At 42.5% G+C, this 8,463-nt stretch overlaps 1 long non-coding RNA gene across 1 annotated transcript; it reads right to left on the reverse strand.

Moving 5' to 3' along the window:
* Positions 1 to 3,898: 3,898 nt before the first annotated feature.
* LOC141086074 (uncharacterized) lies at positions 3,899 to 7,211 on the reverse strand. Its single transcript, XR_012231501.1, has 3 exons — positions 7,116 to 7,211; positions 6,024 to 6,174; positions 3,899 to 5,749 (listed from the first exon to the last, which is right to left on the reverse strand). It is a non-coding gene; the product is annotated as an uncharacterized lncRNA (long non-coding RNA).
* Between the last annotated feature and the right edge of the window lie 1,252 nt (positions 7,212 to 8,463).

Here is an 8,463-nt window from a genome sequence, read left to right on the forward strand (position 1 = left end):
ATGTAGTATGTATGTAGTATATATGTAGTATGTATGTAGCATGTAGTATGTATGTAGCATGCATGTAGTATATATGTAGTATGTATGTAGCATGCATGTAGTATATATGTAGTATGTAGCATGTAGTATGTATGTAGCATGCATGTAGTATATATGTAGTATGTAGCATGTAGTATGTATGTAGCATGCATGTAGTATGTAGCATGTAGTATGTATGTAGCATGCATGTAGTATATATGTAGTATGTATGTAGCATGTATGTAGTATGTAGTATGAATGTAGCATGTATGTAGTATGCATGTTGTATGTATGTAGCATGTAATTTTTTTTTTTTTTTTTTTTTTTTTTTTTACATTTAACACATTAGCCGGATGATGGGACTACTACTGTCCCATCATTGGCTAATGTGTCAATCACTGTCATGGTAGCAGGCATCGCCCGATGGGACTTGTAGTCCCATCGGACGATGCCTGCACAGACCCCCGGAGCCTGCACAGCCCCCCGGCAGGCCGGCACAGCCCCCCGGCAGGCCGGCACAGCCCCCCGGAGCCTGCACAGCCCCCCGGCAGGCCGGCACAGCCCCCCGGCAGGCCGGCACAGCCCCCCGGAGCCTGCACAGACCACCGGCAGGCCGGCACAGACCACCGGAGCCTGCACAGACCCCCTGGCAGGCCGGCACAGCCCCCCGAAAGGCCCGTACAGACCCCAGAGAGGCTGTACAAGGGCAGGAAAGGGTTTTTCTTATTCCGATACCGGAAGTCCCATAGACTTGAATGGGACTTCCGGTATCGGAATCGGCGATACCGATACTTTTTTTAAAGATCGGCCGATACCATCCGATACGATACTTTGAAGTATCGGACGGTATCGCTCAACTCTAGTCAGGAATCTTTTTGCTGATTATTTTATAACACCAGAGGGTAGTGTGTCATGGCAAACTGAGCTGAGCAACTAATGTTAGCTTTACATATGTCTGAATTTTCTAAGTGTCTTTATGAAATTTTTGTGGCATTTGGCTAATAATTTGGTTAGGGACTCACAAGACAATGAGGACCATTGATGTTGGTTGCGGCCTAAAATTTAATGTTGGTAACAGATACCTGGCCTTCTCAAAGTCTTATGGTTAACTATACCAAATAACTAATCCCTCATTTTGGTTAATTTATGTCTTGGTTTAGGCTAACGCTTACTTGTAGTAAAGTATGTTTTGGCAGCAAGAAAGAATGTGTCTGCCAAAATAAAGAACACCCTGAAGCATTGTGTGTGATTTGGAATGTTAGTGTGACACATGACGATCAGCTTGAACATACATACTGACATTGATAATTACAATCAAAATAGCCTTTTCCCAAGCTCTATAGTTTATCACACTTGAGGCTGTGACATATATATATATATATGCACATTAAAAATGTTTGAACTGTGTGCAAAGCATGTCTTCTATCCTGTCATCTCCTGATGTCCTACCACCCAACACGCCAGAGTAATGATTACCTTGTGAGTGTGGAAAATATATACATCTATGTATGTATAGTGTCAACATATGTTTTTATATTATATATATACAGTCATGGCCAAAAGTATTGACACCCCTGCAATTCTGTCAGATAATACTCAGTTTCTTCCTGAAAATGATTGCAAACACAAATTCTTTGGTATGATTATCTTCATTTAATTTGTCTTAAATGAAAAAAACACAAAAAGAATTGTCCTAAAACCAAATTGGATATAATTCCACACCAAACATAACAAAGAGGGTGGACAAAAGTATTGGCACTGTTAGAAAAATCATGTGATGCTTCTCTAATTTGTGTAATTAACAGCACCTATAACTTACCTGTGGCACCTAACAGGTGTTGGCAATAACTAAATCACACTTGCAGCCAGTTGACATGGATTAAAGTTGACTCAACCTCTGTCCTGTGTCCTTGTGTGTACCACATTGAGCATGGAGAAAAGAAAGAAGACCAAAGATCTGTCTGAGGACTTGAGAAACCAAATTGTGAGGAAGCATGAGCAATATCAAGGCTACAAGTCCATCTCCAAAGACCTGAATGTTCCTGTGTCTACCGTGCGCAGTGTCATCAAGAAGTTTAAAGCCCATGACACTGTGGCTAACCTCTCTAGATGTGGCCAGAAAAGAAAAATTGACAAGAGATTTCAATGCAAGATAGTGTGGATGTTGGATAAAGAACCTCCACTAACATCCAAACAAGTTCAAGCTTCCCTGCAGTCCGAGGGTACAACGGTGTCAACCCGTACTATCCGTCGTCATCTGAATGAAAAGGGACTGTATGGTAGGAGACCCAGGAAGACTCCACTTCTTACCCCGAGACATAAAAAAGCCAGGCTGGAGTTTGCCAAAACTTACCTGAAAAAGCCTAAAACATTTTAGAAGAATGTTCTCTGGTCAGATGAGACAAAAGTAGAGCTTTTTGGGCAAAGGCATCAACATAGAGTTTACAGGAGAAAAAAAGAGGCATTCAAAGAAAAGTACACGGTCCCTACAGTCAAACATGGCGGAGGTTCCCTGATGTTTTGCTGCCTCTGGCACTGGACTGCTTGACCGTGTGCATGGCATTATGAAGTCAGAAGACTACCAACAAATTTTGCAGCATAATTTAGGGCCCAGTGTGAGAAAGCTGGGTCTACCTCAGAGGTCATGAGTCTTCCAGCAGGACAATAACCCAAAATACACTTCAAAAAGCACTAGAAAATGGTTTGAGAGAAAGCACTGGAGACTTCTAAGGTGGCCAGCAATCAGTCCAGACCTGAATCCCATAGAACACCTGTGGAGAGATCTAAAAATGGCAGTTTGGAGAAGGCACTCTTCAAATATCAGGGACCTGGAGTAGTTTGCCAAAGAAGTATGGTCTAAAATTCCAGCAGAGCATTGTAAGAAACTCATTGATGGTTACCGGAAGCGGTTGGTCGCAGTTATTTTGGCTAAAGGTTGTGCAACCAAGTATTAGGCTGAGGGTGCCAATACTTTTGTCCGGCCCATTTTTGGAGTTTTGTGTGAAATGATCAATGTTTTGCTTTTTGCTTCATTCTCTTTTGTGTTTTTTCATTTAAGACAAATTAAATGAAGATAATAATACCAAAAAATTTGTGTTTGCAATCATTTTCAGGAAGAAACTGAATATTATCTGACAGAATTGCAGGGGTGTCAATACTTTTGGCCATGACTGTATATATATATATATATATATTTTATTGTATGTATACACATACAATACATACATATATCTCTTTGATATTGCAAGCTGTCATTGTGCTTACTATCTGCGGCACATGATTTGTCACCTTTGACAATGCAATTGGTGTGTCCAATACCAACAGCACTCGCCCAATGTAAGTGTTGGATTGCTGAACTTGTTTGAGCCAGGGACTTCTATTGTGTGTTGTCATCTTCTTAAAAATTACTATAGCAGCATGCTGAAACTTGTTTTCATTAGTATCCTAAGCCAATGCGAGCTAACTAAATAATAAAGTCACACACTATCATTGCTCAACATAGGTGTAAATGCCAATACATTAGGATTTGTGTAGCATTTCACAAGTTGACACTAGTGTGAATGAGCTGTAACAGTCTGACAAAGTGTGAACAAACTGTGTGCCCATGAATGTACCTTTAATTATGGTATATTTCCAGTAATGTGTGTTGTTGGCCATGTGAAGAAAACGTACACACATTTAATAAAGATGATCTGTTATATGTACATTGTTAGCAATTGGTGTGTGCCATTACATTTTAGTTTTTACACAATAAACTATGTACTAAATGTGAATGTTTTGATGCCTGTTTGTTGTAACAGATTCATTTGTAAAAATAAACCAAAACACATAGGAACAATTACCAAAATTATTTATTTTTGGTTCCAACATATGGCTTCAAAATCTGTTTTCCATTCCAAAATGAAAAAATAGAAAGCTATGTATTTAGCTTACAATACAACAAAAGAGTCTCACCTCCAACCCCCCCCTAAAAAAAGGGTGCAAGCCCACACACACCCAGACATATACCAAACATTTAGGCCGATATCCAAACTATTACAGATAATGAAAGGCTAAACAGGAGCCAAAAACTCAATGTGATGGCCTATTAAAACAAAGCACCTTTATAATTTTTGGGAATGTTGTTCTGGCTGCATTTTTTGGGTACTCAACATATTTAGCAAGATTAGCTACAAATCAACTAAATCACTTTGACTAGAGAAAGACTCGTCGCTGGGATTGAGTGTGCTTTCATGTTCTGGGCTGGCAGAGTGTGTGCCCATTTGACCTTTAGACAATTGACCCTGGAGTGCTGGTGTTTGATGAGGTGTGGATGTGAACATTTTAGGGGAAACAGATGGAGATGGTGGATAAGGTTGCAGTTCCAAAGACACTCCCAAAAATGATGACTGGACATGTTGTGGTTGAACTGAAGTACGTTCTGACTCAGATATCTGGCTGGCATAGGATTGTGATGTAGTATTCTCACCTCTTGTCAAATGGCTGTGTGTAACAAAATGGTCAAACACAGGTGTCTGCTGCCTTGATGGTAGAGTATAGGGCTGTGGATGGGCAAAACTAACAGCACTACTATCCCCCACAGAGATGATGGAAGGCACGTTTTGAGATTGTTGGCTGTAGGTGCTTGTGGGGGCAGACCCTTGGCCATAATGATGTCTGGAGGCACGGGAATGAGGAACCAAAAAACTGCTAGACCTTTTTTGTGAAGAATGTCTTGAGGCAGGAGCTAAAGACCCAGAAGCATGGCCGGCCAGTTAGCCATAACATTGGCTAGCGGCAGGAGCAGGGGGGCTTGAATAAGGGCCAGACATTTGGCCATAATGTTGGCTTGAGGAAGGAGCAGGAGGGCCATAATAAGGGCCGGACATTTGGTCATAATGTTGGCTTGAGGAAGGAGCAGGAGGGCCAGAATAAGGGCCGGACATTTGGCCATAATGTTGGCTCGAGGCAGGAGCAGGAGGGCCAGAATAAGGGCCGGACATTGGGCCATAATGTTGTATAGAGGAAGGAGCTGGAGGCACAAGAATGGATGCAGCCATGCTCTCAGCTTGTTGTGTTGCTGTGATAGGTTCAGCCCGTGAGGATAGTGTTCCAATATTTGGCACATCTCTGATGTTGGTATCAGATGCCATTTGTATGGGAAGCTGGCCAGCTCGCCATTGTTCTATGGGCCCTAGAACATGGTTGGGTTCCTGCTCTCCCTGACATGCAGCAATGAGGGTCAATATAGCAGCCTGTACACGTTCCTGCCGTTCTTCAGGAACTTTTGCTAGGCAGGGGGAGAGGGACCTACAAAACCGCTCAACTGAATTTTCGTCTGTCAGGGAATTCATGATGGTCAAAACTCAAGCATCAATCAGCTCAGGCAACATTCATGTGTCTTCATGTCGCCTGTTTCGTCGATCTCTGAGTGTGTGGGCAACATAGCGAGGGACATTGGCTGTTGATACTGCCTGTGGTGCTGGGGCTGATGATGTTGATGCTGCCTGTGGCGCTGGGGCTGCTGCTTGTGATGTTGCTTCACCAGATTATTGTGTGCTTCCCTGAGCAGCATCATTGGAGGCTTCACCGGCATCAGACACCTGTTCAGGCTTTGTTGGTGGAGTGGGGTCCGCTGGGGGTTCAGTCTCCGAAGCTGAGGTACATGCCAATGATCTGTCTGGGGTGGGTGAATCATCTGAGTCATCTAGGTTGTCATACGTCCAAGGAGATAAGATATTGTGGCATAAATCTAAATAATTGACAACAAACACTAAATAAACTAACTAGTTACATTGTGGTAATTTTTGCAAACATATGAAGGTAGGTGTTGACTATGGAAAATCTTCAAATTTTCACATACAGTATCCACTTGTGTATGTGTAAAATTTAAACATTCTTTATATTATGGAATTATGGGTCCACAATTTTGGGGGGCCTTTTAAAACACTTCTGTAAAGAAATGTTTTAACTAAAAACACTGTTGTAAGGTTATTATGTTTTGGCAAACACAAAGAGTCACTTACGGATTTAGCTCCAAGATTGGCCTTAGGAAAGATAAATTGCGGTAGTACACATATTGTCTCTTCTTGGAAGCACCGGTGGTGGAGGGTAGGGGATTAAATTCCCGCCTGAACGGGTCCCTCGCTGAGCGTCAATGCCGTTTGACCACATCAACTGTTCGTAAAGTGTTAAAAAAGAAAAAAATTACATAAAGCACAACATTAAAATCTTACTTAAATACCAACATAAGATTTTCAGCTATGTTGTATTTCTTAATGTTTTGTTTTTGAATCATGATGGCTTAACAAAAATATCAAAACAATAAAAAATACACTGGCGCTGACCACTACCAGAGACGGGATGGTGGTACCTAGACATAATCTGTGCTCAAAAATAATGTACCGCAATACCAAACTGCATACAAGTTGTGCTACAAAGGCACAATGTGTTTAGAAGTGAAACTGACAGTAAATGAACTTCAAATGTCTTACAAAAAGCCTATACTTCTCAGGAGAGTGAAGGAGATAAGAATCAAACACGCCTGCAATAATACTGGTGCACTGTAACAGGCTACTGCTGCAACACATAGAGGCTTAGGCTACTTTCACACATCAGTTTTTTGCCGTCAGGCAGGATCCGGCTTTTTTTAGAAAAAACGGATCCGGCATAAATTTTGGAGAACTGTAGAAACGGATCCGTTTTTTTGCTGGATCCGTCTCTGTTCCTGGCGGCTGGCCAATTGGATCTGAGCATGCGCAGACTTAAAAAAACCGGATCCGGTGGCTGGATCCATCTTTTTCTGGATCCGGCGCATTCCGGCGCCCATAGACTTTCATTGTAGCAAAAAGCTGGAAGCGCCGGATCCGGCGCTTCCGGCTTTTTCGCCGGAGACAAAAAACGTTACAGTAGACGTTTTTTCAAGACGCCGGAATGAGACAAGTTGCCGGATCCGGCAAAAAACGGATGAAACGCAATGCCATCCGGCACGATCCGGCGCTAATGCAAGTCAATGGGGAAAAACCGGATCCGGCATTGCATTTTGCCGGATCCGTTTTTTCCAAAAAAAGCCGGATCGCGCCTGAAGGCAAAAAACTGATGTGTGAAAGAGGCCTTACCCTGACTCCTGACTCCATCCTGATCGCGGTAAGTAGGCCACAATGGGGAACAATTGGTGCAGAGCAGGCTGGGATGAAGAGAACTGTAGGCTTTTTGTGAGACTTTGGAAGTTCATTTACTTTCAGTTTCACTTCTAAACACATTGTGCCTTTGTAGCCCAATTTGTATGCAGTTTGGGAGCGCGGTACATTATTTTCACAAAAAAAATCAAAACCCTTTTGGCCTGGACACTAAGACTAAGAAGTGTGTGACCACTTTCATCCATCCTGTCACCCAAAATGTAATGTTTGTTCACCATGCCCATGTATAAAATCCGGTTAGAAACAACATAGCCTGCCAGACTTGTGGTGTGTAGAGCAACACAAACCTTCACACAATTAAAAATTACTAGCAGACATATGTAAGGGCTTGCAGTGTGTAAAACATTTTGTGTGGTGTCCAGAATTAAGTCTAAATATTCAATTTAGCACACTCAGACAGATTCAGTGGTGGGTCAACCAAAAAATGTGACATACAAACACTACAAGTGTGTTTTTTTTTTGGCCATATGTTGTGTATGGGCGGTTAATAATAGTAGGAAGCACATGATGATCCTTACATGTAAACTAAGGCTACTTTCACACTTCAGGTTTTCGGCGTCAGGAGCGATCCGGCGTCGTGCCGGAACGCCGGATCCGGCAAATGTTTAGTAAAACCGGATTTGACGGATCCGTTTTTCTGCCGGATCCGTCTTTTTCTTGACAGACAAAACCGGATCCGTCTCATCCGGTTCATCCGTTTTTCTATCCGTTTTTCGACGGATTACGCCGGATCCGGTTTTTAAAATTGACCCTTGTGGCCTTCCGAACGGGATTGGCTACTGGAAAACTATATATAGCATGTTCCTACAGCCCTTCTTTGACAGGTTGTAGAGGAGAAAGTGCAGGTTGGAGAGAAGAGCAAGTTATTGGCGAAGATGGATGTTGTCATTGGAAATATTTTGAAGAATTTGGCGTATTTTATAGCGGAGGCGAATCGTTTGAGGGTGATTGTTCTGGAGAAGGAGAGAGCGAGACAGCAGCGCATCAGGCATCGTAGATGACGTTTGTGGATCCACCCCATCACAGCCAAGAGAATGACGCGTGGGGTCTATTCTACACTCTGCATGGACCTTCGACGAAACCCGGATACATTTTTTGGATATGTTAGGATGAAAATGGAGAATTTTGATTACTTGGTGGAGCGCATTGCACACCTCATAAGAAAAGCGGACACCTATTGCCGCTTCTCTGTTTCACCCACAGAGCGTCTGATGGTGACTTTAAGGTAAGCCACATTTATTGGATGTGATCGCATCAGAGCACACTT

The sequence above is a fragment of the Dendrobates tinctorius genome, unplaced genomic scaffold (assembly GCF_039654945.1).
Source record: "Dendrobates tinctorius isolate UK_male_01 unplaced genomic scaffold, ASM3965494v1 ptg000030l, whole genome shotgun sequence".
Taxonomy (NCBI): domain Eukaryota; kingdom Metazoa; phylum Chordata; class Amphibia; order Anura; family Dendrobatidae; genus Dendrobates; species Dendrobates tinctorius.